Source organism: Adiantum capillus-veneris, chromosome 19 (genome assembly GCF_014529385.1).
Source record: "Adiantum capillus-veneris isolate H3 chromosome 19, ASM1452938v2, whole genome shotgun sequence".
NCBI lineage: Eukaryota > Viridiplantae > Streptophyta > Polypodiopsida > Polypodiales > Pteridaceae > Adiantum > Adiantum capillus-veneris.
The window spans coordinates 58058802-58078346 of NC_140949.1; the positions used below are offsets into that span (position 1 = coordinate 58058802).

At 42.7% G+C, this 19545-nt stretch overlaps 1 pseudogene; it reads left to right on the plus strand.

Moving 5' to 3' along the window:
* Positions 1 to 17834: 17834 nt before the first annotated feature.
* Positions 17835 to 19152, plus strand: LOC147434076 (uncharacterized; annotated as a pseudogene).
* The last annotated feature ends 393 nt before the right edge of the window (positions 19153 to 19545 follow it).

Consider the following 19545-nt stretch of genomic DNA (forward strand, 5'->3'; position numbering starts at 1 on the left):
CTGTTCAGAAACTTATTCAGGCATCTGGTCGTGGATTGCAAACAAAGGGATTGTGATTCTCTTGCTCTCTTAGCCTCTGTTGCCTGCACCAGGCTCTAATACCATGTAAAGAATGAGGATGCAAGAGAGCTACACAAGACAAGCACAAAGCACACAGAGATGGAAAGCTTCTTCTTCTTCTTCACAGAAAAGAGAGTACAAAAATGACTAAGTGCTAAAGCTTAAAAGTAGCACATATGTACATGCAGTCACTAAGTGTGAACTCGCTAGAAGCGTACTAGGCTGGCACTATAAGTGTAGTCCAGCTATAGAATCAATGGCAGAGATACTTCGTGTCGGTCACCTAACGCGTCAGTGAGTAAATGTCGTAAGCGGCCAAGACCCGTAGTGGATGCCAGCTCAAGATGTAGAGCTCGACATCTCAACAGTCTACAAATCTCATCATGGGATCTCCCCGTCCTAGTCGATATACCTCATCTAGTCTTCTGTAGTGGCCAGTTTCCTCTCCCAATGGTGCTCCTAAGCCATAATTTCTAACAGTTCTCGCAAGAGATGGTTCATCTCTCCGAACTCGTTCTAGGGGTGGTCTTCCAGGCTCAATTGACCCATGAGTCTTTGGCTTACTCTCTCCTTGATATTGTGCATAGAGTGGTGGTTCTTGTAAATCCCTTAGCCCTCGTGCGGTTTGATAACCCTCTCGGGTTCGGTCTTGTTCTAATGTAGCACTCTGTCGAAGCCATGCGTGCAATGATGGCTGAGTAGCTGGTTGGTCCTTGTAGTTGAACGTCGCTTGTCGGGTAGAATGTGAGGTAGCGTCATACTCTTCTGAAAAGGGATTTGTCGACTTGCTAGGGGTGTAGTTGGCTCTTGGTACTTCGTCGGGGCCATAGGTTGATCCTTCCGGAACTGTTGCCTTTTAAACCTCTTCTGGGAGAATACGTTTGTATTCTCGCCCGTACCTGTCAACAAAAACAATATCCTTCCCCATAGCAGTTTCATAAGAGAATAAGTAAACAACCTTGTCTTTGCTTAATTCGTTAGGGTAGGGTTCCTTGCATCGAAAGTAAGAGACTATTCCCTCACTTTCATGCTTGTAAATCCCCACATTCTCATTATAGGTTGGGACCCTGGTTGTTTTCTTATCATACATAAACAGCGCTCCAGGTCGATCAATGTTAGGAGGCGGTTCTTGGGTTTCTGAAACCATTTTCCATTTTGCTACGTTATCTCCATATCTGTTGTAATCCTCAGGGTTACTAACTATCAGATAGTGGTTCCCCGTTTCGTCTCGGAATCTGTCTCCATCATCATAGACTCGAATTATCTCTAGTCTCTGAGCCGGTCTTTCTTCAATACAAATACACTTGCGTCCTCGATAGTCAGAATAAACTAAGGCTCCCCTCGAGTTTGTTCCTTCCAAGAAGATTATAGTGAACTTGGTTTCATTTAAAGGATGTAGGGAGGTGTTTCCCCCTGGCATTGGTCCTTCACCGTTGAACCCTCCTAGTTGTTGACTCCCCATCATGAAGAAGGACTTTTCCGACGAAGTGTTAGTATCACTACCCTCTTCAATGATCCGTGCTAATGGGTCTAGTCTCGTCTGAGTTACACTCTCTTCGGTGGACGTGGTGCTTACTTGACTTTTGACACTTTTAGCTCCTGACTTAACAAAGGCTCCCGACCTTAAATACATAAGAATGAAATCTGGGTTGCAAACTTAAATCTTACTTGGACTCTTTCTTGTGCGGCTTTGTGATGATCTCCTTCTGGGATCTACACAAGTATGGTTAGTCTGTTCACTAGGGTTTTCCTTGAATCACGAAAAATCTTTCAAGTATGTACAACAACCACTTAGTTAGTCTTCTGGTGGTCCAATTTCAAATATGAAATGATGGCTGGGATCTATATGGAGATTATGTCCTAGCAGTATAGTCACAAATTGCAAAATATGTCTGAATCACTACTTTCTTAGTCTATCACGATAGACTGACAATTTGCTCAGCATAAGTCAATTTAAAATTGTGACTTCACCCTTGAGTTCCAGTTACCCTCTATAGCCTATCCCTCAAGTTTTATGAATTTTGGACACTTGGGTTGGGGTTTGGTCCCATTTTAGTATTTTGGTTAGAGCTTGATTCTCTATCTGGGCCTTAGATTGTCTTTCAGTGATCTAAATGCCTTGAAATTTGGTGTGTATGCTGTATAGGCTCTGATAAAACTCTCCCTCTGGGAAATTTGAAAGATAAGGTCCTCAGCAGCAGTTTCCCTAGTCTATCGCGATAGACTCGGCATGTTCTCTATTGTTGGCATTTTTCTCAAGTTTTCTCCACAACTTGTTCACCCTCTCCTTGTGTAGTGCATTGACAAATTTTGGCACTGTTTGGACATTTGGTCAAAGCCTTCTTGCCCTTGTCTCTGAATTAAGACTCTAAAAACACCAGTTTTAAAGTTTTGTGGTCAAGATGGTGTTCAGTTTCACTCCATTTTTGTGAGTACCCTTGTATTGATGTATTAAACCTATGGTATAAAGGTTTTTTTTCTTGTTGTTAGTCAATCACCAACTTCATCAGACTATCGCGATAGACTAGGCAGAGAGCAATGGGGATTTCATTTTTTTCTGTTTTTGGACAGTTGTGTTCTCTGTGCCCATATAAGTCTATCCCCCAAGTTTTATGAAGTTTGGACTTATTTTGACCTTGGACCCAAGCACTTCACAAATTTCACTTTTCTATGGCAATTCACAACTCAAATGCACTTGAAGTGATGCAAATTTGATGACACTTCATCTTAAACTTGTGAATATCAGTCGTACCTCATGACACAGTCAGTTTACCCTACGCTAATGGTTATATCTCTTCTTGGCCTTGTTAGGGTCACTTAGTGTTTTCTTATGACAATCACCTGTTTCTTTTTGTTCGTTTTGGTCACAATTTTTATGTTTTCTCAAGTGTTGGATCATAAATTTCAATGTCTAGTCTTTTCACCCCCTTCAAGGGTATATGGTGTGGGTTTTGCTTTCAAGGCAAGCAAACAGCCTTATTGTTTCTTCTTTTTGTTTATTTTGCGTTTTTACAGCGTTTTTCTACTCTATTTCTACACAAGTATAACAAGCACTAAGAACCAAAAACCATAACTCCACATTATCCTACTTAACTAAATCTAACTAGTCATAGACCCTCGGTAAGACACGGGCTTCCTGGCTATCCACTACACCTCAGGATACTCTATCCTGGATCTTGTTCTAAAATTTTAAGCTCTCTCTAGTCGAAACTAAAGTAAGCTAACCATAACACGATGTGCACAATGTTTCCTACTCACTTTGTATAAGTTTTGGGCTCATTGGGAGTTCCCAAGTTGTATATGCTAGCTAGAGGGCTCAAACTTAAACCCATAGTAGAAGGGATTGTGGTGAAATCCTTTATAAGGAAGCCTTTATGAAAGGAGGTTTCCTTCTTGAGGATCCACTTTTGAGAGCTCTCTCTCTCTCTCTCTGGAGTGTTCACTCTATGGATGGCCTAGCCTTGACTTAATACCCATGCTTAAGAGGCTAGTGCTAATCCATTGTAATTAGAGAGGCATTCTTAATCTAATCTCTACTTTCTTCATTAATCTAATTCTTCTATTCCATTATGTCATGAAGTAGTTTCACCTTTCTCATTATTTTAGATTTGAGTGTGTGTGTGTGATGACTTCTTACTTATTAACCACTCCTATCCTTCTACGAGCATTTGATTTGTGATATTTAAAGTCACTAATTAGGTTGATTAAGTTGGTTCTTAATCTTGTAGTTAGTGTATGTGCCCTATTGTTTGCTTGTGTGTGGATGGGTTTTATGAAACTCTGGCACCATTCACCTTGTGTATGTGGCTTTTGATGAAGTGCCTTGATTGGCATGTGGTGATTGGAGAGGCGAACACCAATGCAATTAGTGTGTGCTTATCATTAGTGTGCTTTGGGTTTCTAGTCTATGGTAAGTCGGACTTTGGTGGGATTAATGTGTAGGAGATGCTTGGTTGATGGTGTGATTAGAGTTAGTGATTAATAACTAATCTCTATTGCATTGGATGAGCATACTCTTGAATCCTCTCATTCGATACATCCGTTGCTTGTGCTTCCATGTCCTAGCCGGGTTTCCGATCCTAGGATTGATAATTTTGTTGGTCTTGGGTTGATTAGTCTATGATACGATTGCCCCCAACAAGTAGGTAATTGCTTAAAACAAAAACTTTAACCCACATTAAAAGCAAGAACTCAAACGTTTAGTAGATTTGAGTCTCAAGCCCTATTAGGCCAATCTTAATTAGATGCAAATTGGATCATGACACGTGAACCCTATAATGGCTCAAGTATTTATCACCTTGATCTCTCCTGATTGGGTCTCTATGTTTTTCATGATTGTCATTGCTAGCATATCCATGGTATCTATCCTAGCAATCATCTTGCTTTGTGTGAATCTATCATCAAGAATCATCATCCATGTGGCTACGATGCCTTCTATCTTCATCTTGATTATCATGGTCTCTTTGTCTTTCATACTTATTCTCATGCTGGTCATGTCTACCAGAATCTCCTTTATCATCTCTTCTATGACCTTTGCCATCAGGTTAACTTCTGGTATCATGTCCTCCATCACAACTACTTTTGTGTTGGTCCTCTTCTTTCAACTTAGTCTCATGCTAAAGCTCCTTTTGTAGATCTCTAATTCTCTCACTACCATCAAGGATATAAATCCGAGGCCTATCCACTACATGAAGATCTTTGATGCACTCCTTAGCCAACCAAGTAAAAGAGGAGAGGGTCCTTGTCCTCACGTGGCTCTTGCCCCAAAAATATTTTCGAACCTATATGTTTTAGGGAAAAACTACTCCCCAGCTCATACTCGCAATCACGACACAGACAACATACTTATCATCCGATGACACGACTAACCCGTAGGTGCACGTAAGCAATCTCATTAGCTTGTCAGGTTGAGACCAATCTACACATACGCACTTTTATGATGCATCAATAACTAACCTTTGTAGAATGCAACCCACTCTATCCCTAAATGCTCACAACACCGTTTACACCTCCAATGAACTCGGAATCGCATCAAACTTACTAGGCACCATCCTCTCAATAGGATATACTTACCTATAAGTCTAATCTCACCATATTTGAACCCTAGTTATCTCGATTATAGTCGCGATAGACTCACAGGTCATAATCCAAAACTGGGCGAAACCTAAGTCTATTAATATTTATGTGTAGCTAATCTCTTTCTCATTCCATAGAGCACTTGATTGTTGAAAACAGACACTGTTTGTGTTACTTACAAGCAAAACAAGCTCGAGGAAGGATCGATCGCGAACAGCTCGAAAATATGAATGCGTGGCGTGGGCGTGTAGCTCTCGGAGAGACTACCACGATGATGCGGTCACGTCGTGAATTCGGTGAGGAAGAAGCGCGTAGCGAAGAGGATAAGACACTCTCTCTCTCTCTCTCTCTCTCTCTCTCTCTCTCTCTCTCTCTCTCTCTCTCTCTCTCTCTCTCTCTCTCTCTCTCTCTCAGACTCGTACGACATAGGAGTAATATTCAAAAATGTTATGTCAAAAAATGGTTCTAAGCTGACTCTTATACTTTAGTCACCTTAGCTCAAAAATGTACATGGGGTTCTCTTCTTCATAATTACAAAGTGGGAACAATTATGGGTCCTGACTGACTGATTAATCTTTACATAACCCAGACAAGTGGATCAAAATGATAAGATGTCTTTGACATAAAAATGGGAATTTGATAGGCTTTACAAGGTGGGCTCATTACAACAGTTGGACAAGTTGGGCTCCAACACTATAGTTCCATATTAGTAGGCCAACCAAGTGAAGATAAGATCTGATCAATATGCCAACCAAGTAAAAAAAGAGGGAGTAGGATCACCCCGTTCGTTTGTGGGCGTGCAGGCTACAAGGGTTCTCCTACCCCCAGTTTCTTGAAGGACAGGTTGCTGCTACGAGTTACTGTCCCCACCATTGATGAAACTCATCTGAGCGACATGAGAGAGCGTGTAGGAGAGGAAAGCATTTACAGTAAGGAAATCCTTTTGCATTTGGTTAAAAATATCCATGTCAATCATAGCCCAAAGCTTCGCCAATCTTGCAATCAACGTTGTGAGCGGGATGGAAACACACAGAATGTCTCTATAACGACCCGACACACACTCTTGGGAAGATACACACACACACTATGGGGCACCACTCGGCTTACACCACACACCTGGCCGAGACAGGGAACACACCTATGGAGTGAGAGGAGAGAGACTACCCATTTACCCACTCCACACAGAGAGAGAGAGAGACACACACACACCCAAAAACTCAGCTCAAAAGAGGAGAATTTCTGATGTATAGATACAATAGATCTTGGGCCAACACCAATGGAGCAAATAGATCACACAATATGGGTAAAATGTACCAGATACAATCACAAATTGGAGTAGAAGCTTCGCTCATAGGAGAAACTTACACAGCCAAAACAGAAAAAAAACAGTGAGGAATTTCGAAAAATGGACAACGCCATCGCGTCCGGAACGGCCCAAAACCCCAGTCTATAATGTCAGAGTGCTCAAATCCGACCTCGCATGAGCAGTTTACGGCCAAAACAGACTCCAAAACCCCCAAAAACACACCTGCGGCTGTTCCTCCTCTCTTCTCCACGTTTTTCTGGTCTTCTCTCAGTTTTTTCAGTTCCCACACTTAGCTTTATTACTTGGGCACCCTTGGCTTTTTAGATGACCTCAAACGGACCCCGAATAGGCCAAAAACTGACCTCGCAGTGCATATTTGTCACCCTGCTGCATCCATACGCACAACTGGCACTGGACTTTTTTCAATAATGCATCCCGCCACCACGTGAAGTGGCCCCAAAATATGGTCCTCATGATGACCTTTCTACATAATTCTCACAAGAAAACACCCACGTTGTGTCCGTACTTCTCCGCGTGCAAGTATTGACCCCATTCGGCCTCCTGACGCCACTAGATGCCATCTGACGCACCTGCTTACCTCATGTCGTCGGTGTTCGGATAGCTTCCTCGAGAATTTTTACACGCTACCAACTCCTCCTTATTGTAGAAAAAACACACTGGTACTGGTAATAGTGAAAATCGATGCACTATGTACATGTTGTCCTACATGTACACATGTGGGCCCCACGTAACCACCTGGCTATGGAAAATGGGCAATCCTTTATTCGATGCACCATGCATGTGTATGTACATATGCGCAATCCCTTTCTCCAAAAAACTGCTGATATAATTTGCCCATCCCCTAGCCTGCTAGATCATTCATGATCAGCAGCAGCAAAAAGCGATATGAGACTCGCAACGTCACAAGTCTCCTCATCCTTCACCAACACTGCTTGATCCACAGACAACTCATCTTGCTTGACCATCATTAACCTAGAATGATACAATTTAAGATGCAATCCATTTACCCTTCACTTATGTAGAACCCCATCCAGGTTAGCGAACTGATATGTACCATTCGGGAAACACTCCACTACCTTGAAAGGGCCTTCCCACTTAATTTGAAACTTGTTTTGGAAGGTGTTGTCCAGCTTACTGTTGTAGCGCAAAACCAAGTCATTCTTCTTGATACCCTTACTTTTGACCTTTTCATTTATCTTTGCCAAAGCCCTATCCTGCATCTTCCCATAATGTTCCAATGCACTCATCCTATCCAGTTGAACCTCCTGTAACTGTAAGAGCCTCTCTTTGAATTCATCACTACGCGGCCCAAGCAACTTTTCTAACATCTTGACTGCAAGAAACTCCACTTCCACAGGCAATAATGCTTCCTTTCAATATACCAAATGAAATGGAGTAAACCCTGTACCCATCTTCACTGAAGTACGGTAAGCCCATAATGCACTAGGCAATTCCAAATCCCAATTCTTTCCTTGGTGCTCTGTCACTTTCGAAAGAATTTGCACCAATTCACCATTGAATCTTTCATTTAAGCCATTACACTGCGAATAATAAGGAGTGGTATGATGGTGCCTAATCTTCATCTTCGCGCATAAAAAGTCTAGCACTTTAGCTCTAAATCATGTCCCCTTATCCGAAAGTAGCTCCAATGGCACCCCAAACTTGCAACATATTTCATCGTACACAAATTTTTCCACATCCTTTGCAGTGATCTATTTTACTGCTATAGACTCTGCCCATCTAGAGAGATAGTCCACTGCAGTCAAAATATAGCTTTTGTCCCTGCTTGTGATAGGTAATGGGCCTATTGCATCAATCCCCCACTTTTCAAACAGATCAAATGCCATAATGGTTTTTCGTAGCTCTGGCTTCAACACTCTCTTCCCAAATGCTTGACACCTATTGCAAGACCTACACCAATGGTGAACATCCTTGTGCAAACTGGGCCATACATAGCCCTCTTGCAAGATCTTATGCAAGGTGATCTTTAGAGCAAAATGGCCGCCACATGCGCCTTCATGATTCTCTTCCAACACTCTGTAAAGCTCCTCCCTCCAAGGTACACGTCTCAACACGAGATCAGCCCCTTTCATGTATAAGACATCACCAATCAATTTGTACCTGTATGCTCTACGCACAAAACCATACTTCTTAGACTTCTGAATCTCCTTTGGAATGATTCCTGTTAGCAAAAACTCCTCTTCTTGAGCCAAACTTTCCCGGCCATGATAAAGAGGTAAAGTGGTCCTCAACACAAATAGCTCCCCAATCATGCTTTGAGCTACTTCATGTGCCTCTCCATTTAGAGAGCGTTCAATGTGTCTGATGCTCCACGCCTCAAACTTTTTTAACAGGCCTTTAATTCTCAAGCACATTTCCTTCAATGAGGTGTTCTTGCTCTTCCACACACCCAGCACTTGCTTCACAACTAACAAGGCATCACCTTTTATGCTCAACCTTCTAACCCCATGCTTCAAACAAATGTGTAATCCACCTTCCAATGTAGCATATTCAGCCTCATTGTTACTATGAGCATCCAATTTGAACCCTCTCTTGCATACTAGCTTCCCCTCTAGATCATAAAGTGCTATACCCCTGAAGCTGCATCATGGCTCTTTCTGTATGAGCCATCAAAGAACAAAACATGTGCATTGTTGATCTGTGACACTTCTTCAACTACCTTTCTCACCACCTCTTCCTTAACAATAAGGGGATTCTCCTTGTAGGTCAACAAATCAGCTAGGGTAGCCCTTGTACTGTCTTCCACTAGAAAAGAGAACTCAAACTCTTGCATCTCAATTACCCATTTCTTCACCACATTTGACATGTTAGTGCCATTAATTAACTGTGGCAAAAAGGCATAACTCATCAAGAAAACAAAAGGTCGTGGTAGCAAGTAATGACGAAATCGTCGACAAGCAAATATTACACTGGCCATCACTAACTCTACTTCCGAGAACTTTCTCTCCGCTACCAACTTCACTCGGCTTGCACAATACACTGGCCTCATATAATGGCTACCCTTCACCTTTTGCAATAGCATGGCTCCAATGGCATCATCCCCTACTGATCGATTTACATAAAACACTTTCTCCCAATCAAGAGCCTGCATGGCTGACAACCCCCCTAACACCTCTTGAAACACTTCTTCACACTTGTCATCCCATTGCAATGGATCATGCGAAGACAATGGAATAAACCGTGCCATGTACTTCAGTTTGTGTATAAAGGTTTCCAATTTCTTTGTACTCGTAGGTGATGGAAGAAGAATAATAGACTTAACCTTATCTGGATCAGCCTCAATGCCATTTTTTGACACCATATGGCCCAATAACTTCACCCTTGGCTGTGCTAGATGACATTTCTTGGGATTTAGTTGTCCTCCACATTCATCATATCGAGCCAATACCATCTGCAACTTCTCATGATGTTCAGCCCTACTGCTGTAGACACACAAGTTGTCCATAAAAGCTTTAACACAACTACCAATGAAGGGTGCCAATACCCAATTTGCTCTCTCTTGATAAAAGGATGGTCCATTTGTCAACCCAAATGGCAATACCGTGTAGCAATAACAGCCCCATGGCGTAATAAAAGTTGTCTTTGTGCGGTCTTTAAGAGAAATCTTCAATTGAAAATAGCCTGAAAAACCATCACACACACTGTACCTCTCATAACCTGCCACTGAATCCAAGATCTGATCAATGAATGGAAGAGGATATGGGTTCTTCTTAGTGGCTGCGTTTAAGGGTTTAAAATCTACAAAAATCCTCCACTTTCCATCCTTCTTTGGACTGACTACTACTGAACTCACCCATTCTGTGGTCTCCACTAGGACTATGAACCCTACCTTCAATAGTTTGTCCACCTCTTCTCGCAAGGCTTCCATTTGCTCTTGACCCATCCTTCTTAGCCTTTGCCGCACTGGCTTAGCACCTTCTTTCAGCTCTATATGCATCTCTTCGCCCTTGAACCCTCTGATCTCTTCATATGAAGTAATGAACAAATCAAGAAAACTAGCCAGCATGTGCAAATATATCTCCTTCTCCATGGCTGAGAGGTCTCCACTGATCATTTGTGTCATCAATTCCTGCTTCTTTGACAACTCAACCTTGGTTTGCATCATCCCTTCAATCACTTCATAAGTCCCTTCACTTTCATCTTCAACCTCATTCACAAATGCAACTAAACCAGAATCCAGGATTTCTTTATCCATCAAAAGAAATGCAACATCAGCATCCTCATCACTGCTGGTAGTACTATCACCGTCCTCATCTGTCACTATGGAATAGTCTTCATCACTAGATTCATCCTCATCTTCAAAAAGCTCATCCAATCGTTTCCTTGTGTCCATATTAAATAGCTTCTTGGCACTTGTCTTTCCATAGAGGCTAATCGTACCACGTCTCCAATCTTGAACCGCTCCCATTGCACGTAACCATGGTCTGCTGAGTATGATAGGATATGCTCCCAGCCCCACTGGCATCACATGAAAATCAACCACTGCCTTTGCATCATATGCTTCCACTTCTAAGCTCTTTACAACACCCAGACATTTTACTTTTTGATGGTTTGCCAATCTAATCCGGAAACCTAACACCCCAGTCAACTGTGAGACCCATCTTCTCAACGCATGAGTGTGTTATGACACATATTTGGGCTCCACCATCCACATAACCTTGTCCCAGATTTTTTCTTTTATGCCACACATCTACTATTGGACAAATGTCTAGTAGCTCATCCATTGCCAACACCTTCACTGAACCTCTCTCTGGCTCTTTCTCCATTGGGTTAACCATCCTCTTCCACTGTCGCTTTAGCTTAGGCACCATCTCTATAAGTTGCCCAAAAGTAACATCGGCTTTCCTACTTGTCAGATCCTCCTTGAAGTCATAGCTTAATTGCCCATCCCCTAGTGGAAAATCTGAAACATGAAACTTGCGACGAGCCCTTCTTTTCCTCTTAGCCTTCGCATCTTCGCCTTCATGGCTCTTTCCCTTCTTCTTATGAGGACCTGGGGCACTTGTTCCTTCCTTGTCCTCTGTGGTCCTCTTCCTGATAGGCATCACTAATGTATCCTCTAGCCTTGATGCCTTCTCCAAGGTGACTACACTTATCACTTTTGTCTTTCCCTTTTCCTCCTGGGTTAACCCACTGGTTCCTTCTTCTCCCTTAATTTCCATGCCATAATCATTTGACCTAGTTAGCACCTGTCTCGGCAATGGATACATGTCTCCCCCCATCCTTGGTGGCTTATCACATTGCGGGCTGATGTGTCCCAACTCTCCGCAATTATAACATGTGCGCGTCTGCCTCCAGAACCTACCATTACTTTGTCCAACACCATTCCTAGGCCTTTCTTCACCTCTTGGCTGATTTTCAAACCTCCCTCGACCTCGATTATTTCCCACTTGACCAAGCATGTTTAGGCTGAGATTCTTCATTAAATCTACCACTTGCCTCATGTCTTGCCTTAGCCCATCATCTTGCACTACTGGAGTGACCACTGCTAGCATAACGTGAGGAGTAATAGAAACCACTGGTTCATGATGAACCCGACCTTGCGAAGAATCCATAGGCTGAAATTCAAACCTCATGGGCAAAGACTCCACCCCTAACTGGCTCATTTTCCTCAGCTCCCACTCTTTGTTCCTTGGTACCTCTAGTGCATCTTCAGATGTCCTAGGCTTCTTTAGCTCCACTCTCCAACGTATATTCTCCCAAAGACCAGCCAAGAACCTGTCCTTCTTCATCATGTCAGTCAGGGGTACCTGTGGTGCTAAGGCCTTGCACATCCGCTCCCATGCCAATGAGAACTTATGTATGTACGCATCTACTGGCTCACCTTCCTTTTGAACCAAATCCTGTACTTCTTGCCACACTTTGTCATGATCTTCTATCTTCACAAACTCCACTTCCAATCCATGCCGTAGATTGTCCCAACTCAACCTTACGGGTGGATCAGCCACACGCAACTCCTCTTCAAATGCTTTGGACCAAACTCGTGCATCACTCTTCAAACAAGTTTGGAGAAGACGTAACATCTGCGTCGGGTCATGAATTTGGTTGCTAATGCAAGCAACCTCCATCTTTTCCAAAAAGTCTTCCACATCTTCATCACTTCTTCCATGAAACTCCGGATAAGAGAAAGCCATGGCTACCCAAGTTATGATGCTTTGAGAACCCCTTCGAACACACGTGCAAGAATTCAAAACTTTTGACTGACCTTAATCCCCAGAAACTTCAATGGAGCTCAACTTTAGATAAGGACAAACCCATGCACATCAAATGAGTTTTCATAGTTGATCATCGGAATTACAACAGGCAAAGGACATTTCAGGATCTCTCTTAATCTTCTTGGCCCGAACATAAAGACTATGCGCTGCTGGAAAAAAATCTTCCTGGACACATGAACATTTATCTGGATTCTCTGTGTTAAATGAAGAGTGAACTGAGGTTCGTCGTGATTATCCATTAAAATCCATCCATGTAGCTTCCAAAAAAGCACACTTGACTAATCCTCTGAGTTTGCCAAAATTTCAGCAACATAACAGCATAAATGGCTTAAAAGACCAAAAGACCAGGCATCATAACTTGGAAAATTTTTGACAGAGTTTCCCAGAAGTAGAGCAGTGAGAACCCAAAATATAGATTGTATATGTATGCATAAACTGCCAACAATAGAACCCGAGCATCAAGTAGGAATCACTAGTACATAGCCTATGGCGAGGTCACGAAAAGGGTGCTCTAGCTACCTGTATCACCGAAAGGATCTCCACATTTGAGAATCCCCCAACTCAATAAAACCTCACGCTATCGACCCTCACACAAAGGCTAATGCAAATCGCGTATAGTCAAGTCTCAGAAATGACTATCATCCAGACCAAGTCTCAGGAATGGCTGGGACTGCCAAATAAAACCAAATATGGCTCCACAAAGGCGTACAATGGCATTTTCCACAAGTAACGTACAATCCAGTAGACAATGCGCTCAAACAGGCGCCAAATGATGCATACCCGCAACAACTGCAAGTGACACCACTGCTAGTATATCATTGTACTCCAGCTACCTGTATCTGTGTGAATCACCTGTACCTGTACCTATCCGTGTAACCTGTAACCTGTAATCTGTAATCTACAACCTGCAACCTGTAATCCCGAATCTCGAAGCTTGAAGCTCGAAGCAGAAGGTACTCGAAGAAGATCCTCCGTGGTGGCGCCAAAAGAATGTGAGCGGGATGGAAACACACAGAACGCCTCTATAACGACCCGACACACACTCTTGGGAAGATACACACACACACTATGGGGCACCACTCGGCTTACACAACACACCTGGCTGAGACAGGGAACACACCTATGGAGTGAGAGGAGAGAGACTACCCGTTTACCCACTCCACACAGAGAGAGAGAGAGAGACACACACACACACACCCAAAAACTCAGCTCAAAAGAGGAGAATTTCTTATGTATAGATACAATAGATCTTGGGCCAACACCAATGGAGAAAATAGATCACACAATATGGGTAAAATGTACCAGATACAATCACAAATTGGAGCAGAAGCTTCGCTCATAGGAGAAACTTGCATAGCCAAAACAACAGAAAAACAGGGAGGAATTTGGAAAAATGGACAGCGCCATCGCGTTCGGAACGGCCCAAAACCCCATTCTACAATGTCAAAGTGCTCAAATCCGACCTCGGATGAGCAGTTTACGGCCAAAACAAGCTCCAAAAACCCCCAAAAACACACTTGCGGCTATTCCTCCTCTCTTCTCCACGTTTTTCTGGTCTTCTCTCAGTTTTTCCAGTTCCCACACTTAGCTTTATTACTTGGGCACCCTTGGCTTTTTAGATGACCTCAAACGGACCCCGAACAGTCCAAAAACTGACCTCACGGTGCATAGTTGTCACCCTGCTGCATCCATACGCACACTTGGCACTCGACTTTTTTCAATAATGCATCCCGCCACCACGTGAAGTGGCCCCAAAATATGGTCCTCATGATGACCTTTCTGCATAATTCTCACAAGAAAACACCGACGTTGTGTCCGTACTTCTGCGCGTGCAAGTATTGACCCCATTCGGCCTCCTCACGCCACTAGATGCCATCTGACGCACCTGCTTACCTCATGTCGTCGGTCCGTGGATAGCTTCCTCGAGAAGTTTTACGCGCTACCAACTCCTCCTTATTGTAGAAAAAACGCACTGGTACTGGTAATAGAGAAAATCGATGCACTATGTACATGTTGTCCTACCTTTACACATGTGGGCCCCACGTAACCACCTGGCTATGGAAAATGGGCAATCCTTTATTCGATGCACCATGCATTTGTATGTACATATGCGCAATCCCTTGCTCCAAAAAACTCCTGACAACGTGTTCCAAGCAAAGATGTTCCAGACAGAAAGCCCTGTAAGAACTTCTAGTGATTTTGCCGATCTACCACATTCAGCTTTAGATATTGTGCGTTTGACTTCCATCACAGTTTTCTTACTTGTGTATTGAGCAAGACCCTGCGCAAACTTCATGCCACCCCTCTAGTGCATACAATATAGGTCACAATAAATTCAAATCTAGATAGAGTCTCTTGATCAATATATAAATTGAGAAATCAAAATCTCTTAACAATTTGTTTTAATTAGCTAACTTTAGCAAATATTTTTGACAAATTGATTTAAGTATCACCAAAAACTATTTTTGGGTACGTAAGCAATCAAAATATCCAAACATTTGGGAAAAAAATAGGGGCGGGAGCTCCCTAATCATTTTCGTGCACGTGGATGATCCGGAGGCTTCTATCCCCATTTCCCCCCCCCCCAAAATTTTAGATTTATACTTTCCTATCGGAACTCAATAGGGCTTGTGCTTTCTTTCTTTTTTTGCAAAATTTGGATTCATACCTTTCATTGGGTCTCAATGGAGCTTTTGCATCAGAAAAAGAAGAGGGGGGGGGGGGGGGGGGGCTCCCTATCATCCGTGTGCAGATGATAGGGAGGCTATGACTCCTCCTTTTTTATTTAATAAGAATCCGCTAATTCAATCTCTTTTGTGTGTGTGTGTGTGTGTGTGTGTGTGCCCTGCACCAACTCCCCCACCCCACCCCACACACACACATATCTACAAGGTTTGAATAGCTAAAATTTTACACTTACTTTTTTGTGAAAAAAATGAGGGCCAAAAGCCCTCCCATCATCTGCGTGTGGACGAATGATGCGTGGAATCTTTGCCCTGTCCTTTTTTTTGCACAAACGGGGGTGGATTTGGGGGGGGGGGGGGGGGGGGGAGAGAGAGAGAGATGAAATGTTATATTAAATGTCTTCAAAAGATCAAAATGACCTATGAGACCAAAATGATACAATCTTGGTGGATCTAATACAATGTATGGGTACAAAATAAAAACAAAAATGAACTAAAGTTCAAAGCTAAAATCATCATCATCATCAATTTTAGAGGATGCCAGCATCGGGTGTAGTTCAAGAATTTTTGCATTAGTCACTAAAGAGCATCATCCCTCTTTGTAAATAGACGTACTAGACGTCTTCCATGTCATGCTGGGACAGTCTTAATCCTCTAATGGAGAGAGAGAGGAGGAGCAAAAGCATTGGGGAAAACAAAATTTAGAAAAGTAGCAACACTTAAGTTTTGGCCCAACAAAAAGAGAGGGCCAAGAGCCCTCCATCGTCCTCCTCATCACTAAAGGGCATGGCGTATTAAATGAAGGTCCGATCATGGGATCGACGGTGTGCGAGTGGAAACACGAACATCGAGAGATCGCAAACTGTTAGATCGCCAAAAAGTAAACTCGGACAAAAACTACAATGATGTCTGAGTTTATTTATTATTCTTAAGTCTCCCATAGTGGTCACAATGTGTGTGCGGGTGAGGTGGATAGGGCATAAGCCTCACGTGTGGGAGATCGCAGGTTCGAATCGCGAAGGTGCATGGGTGGCCACACTTTTTTGTGAGCCACACATCCGCCTCAAGATCCACGCGGGGATCAACAGTCGTTGATCCCACCGCTTGGCCCCGTGTCCTTTAGTGTTGAGGATCGTCCGTGCGCGCATCGACGATGGGGGGGCTCTTGGCCCTCCTCTTTTTTTTTGCGCTCAGAGTGGAGAGTGAAGAGTGTGGATATCTCTGTTGCCAGCTCATCTACACTATTACTCGCATGCATATTGTTGTTTGCTTCATCGTTATGAGGATGGAAGCTTTCTCCCCATTGCCTCAGCCTTGTCGTCCTCGTCCTCCGCTGCCTCTGTTGATGACCCCATGACGATATACTCTTGTCGCTTGCGACTAAAACTGCATTCCACCAATTCCGCTCGTCATACAAGCTACAAGGTAAGCGTTTGGAGATATCCGTATGTGCTTTTGCAACCCATATCTCTTATTTGGCTTGGTCAACCTCTTCATGCACTTCCTTCAGCTCTTGACTTTGATTTTGGACCTTTTCCTTGAGAACATCAATTTGCTCTTCATGCTCCTTGATTTTTGCTGAGTGTGTCGGATTACATTTGGGTGTTGGCCTCCATTTCTTACAATCTTTCCATTTGAGATCTTTTACTCGTTGGATCTTCTTTATTTGGTGTGACTAACTTCGGCTACCATGATCCTCGCTAACATACTCCCCAAGCATTGCCCCCCGCCTGGTATGGCAGATCAAATTCTACATGGCGCCAATTGCACTGCCGGGCAAGATCAACCTTAGATGGTCGGGCTATAGTATGTTCACACCTCCCAAAATCTTCATATCTACCAAAACATGTACATACTCCCATTATTGGTAACATGTTCGTTAGCATTGGGTTCCTATGTGCTGTGAGAGACATCTTCCGAATTGATTCCTTGATAAGACAAGCGTATACCAGCACTCTGCATAGATGAAGTGGGATTACGTCTTCTTGATATTCTTGTGGCAAAGGCAGAGTCCATGTAATGTGGAGGCTCAGGACATCATCAGAGGTACCACTCATAGTAGCAGGATCCAAATTACACTTACATGCTTGCATGCATGCATATTTGACATGCTACATACATACATACATGCTCATATGTGCTTTGGAATATGGGGCCTTATTTGTTTATGATTGTATAGGTGCACTCATCATTGTGTCTCGCAACAGTAAACTTTGGCAGCACGAAAAAGATTTCAAGCTAATTTTTGTCAAGGAATTTTACATCCATTGATGTTTTCCACTATGAGTACACCACCACATACTCCCAACATCAAGAACTTATGGAATGATGGCCAAGCTTCTCTAGAAGCTTTCATGGTGGGCTCATAGAAGGAAAATTTCTTGTATTTGGATACAAACCAATATGGCTCTAGTGTAGCCACCCGCCTCACAGATGCCCCAATGATGAAAAATGGTGGCTACACCAAATGGTGTTCTAGAGATGGGATCTATGCAGATGGTTCAGGAAAACCTCTCTTCCTTGCATGAAGCAAAGAGAGTGTTCCAAGAATGCTTGTGGGATGGTACCTTACTTTCAAACCTCTGACATGTTTGATGAATTTCCTTCTTCAAAAATGCTTGCAAGCCTGCCTTCTTTGTCAATACTCATGTTTTCAAGAAAATTAATGTCGTGTCCGTAGATTACCCCAACTTTCTATCCTCCACAAAGCAATGCTCATGGAAAGCAATATAATGAGGGGTATTCTTCCACTTTGACTGTACAAATAGGGTTACTCTCTCATATTGAGAGTGCTACTTATAGACTATCAAAGGGATTAAGTGAGGCCCACCATAACAACCATACTTCACCAGTTTACTCATTGATGCTGTCCATTGAACCGCAATTTCATTATGGTCAGGATAATGCTCCAATTCAATACTCTTCGATGGGTGATTGACATGACCATGTTTCTCATCCATCTACAAGGTTTTATAAAACAAGCAATGTCACTTGAAATGATGTTTCAAATGCAAATTTGTGGTCTACAAAGGGCAATGCATGAACTACTACAAAAATTGAGAACTGCAGTGTAGATTTTGTTGTGAATACATAGCTAAGCAGAGTAAGATTGTTGAGGAGATTATGCCAAGCAGCCTTTGAATCATGTAGAGGTAGAGTGTATGAGGGGAGAGGCTGAACCAAGAGTACTATGCACTAAGGGACGTGGTACCAAATGTGTTGAAGATGGACAAAGAATCCTTTCTAGTAGATGTTGCCACTTACATTGAGGATCTGCAAAGCAAGGTGAGGGACCTTGAGCTGGAGAGAGAAGGCATGCTTACTCACATAGAAGTAAGTAAGAGAAATATTATTGGCATTGATCATGGGCGGAAAGATTCATACACAAAGTTCTCTCCTTCAAATTGGAAAACATCCAGAGCAGAAGATGATGTTAATCTCTCTTGGAGAAGCAAGTAATTTACGATAAGGCAAGCAGAGATGATTGTCTTACATGCCAATTGGTAGTGAGGTGAAGTCTTCCCCCCACAAGGAGGGTCTTATAGATGTATATGGTTCCTTAGCATGCCATCATGTTACTAAGGTCATGATTAAGCTACAAGAACCTCAACTTCATATTCATCATGCAAATACCTCCACCACCGGGGATGTAGTTCAGCAAGCCATACTTGTATGCAGCCTGAGCAATAAAATTTTCCCCCAAGACCAACTGGAAAGTGCCATCTCCAAAGTACAAGTTGGTTGCATATTCTCTTATAGTTCTCTATAACCTCAGGGACATCACTTGCATGCATGAAAGGTCCCTTTGTAACCCGCATACATGCGACCGTTCTTCATAAAATTAACCTTACCTCCCTTGTATAAACCCCATGTCTTACACTCACATGTTACCATACAATAACCCTTAGTGAATCCCTTTGATGTATAGCCTTCATGTCTAATGGATTGCAATGAAGCCACATTACCTCACTTTTTTCTTTTGCTACTTTCTTGGCATCTGCTTTCCTAAATGATTATTGTATGGTGTTTGTGGTGTTCTCACCATCTAGCCAATATTGTATCGTATGAGTAATGTTTATTTTATGGGTCAACTTTGTTTTGTCATTAGAAAAGGACCCAAATTTAAAGCCAAAAAGCTCAAAAAAATGGTCTTCATTACAAA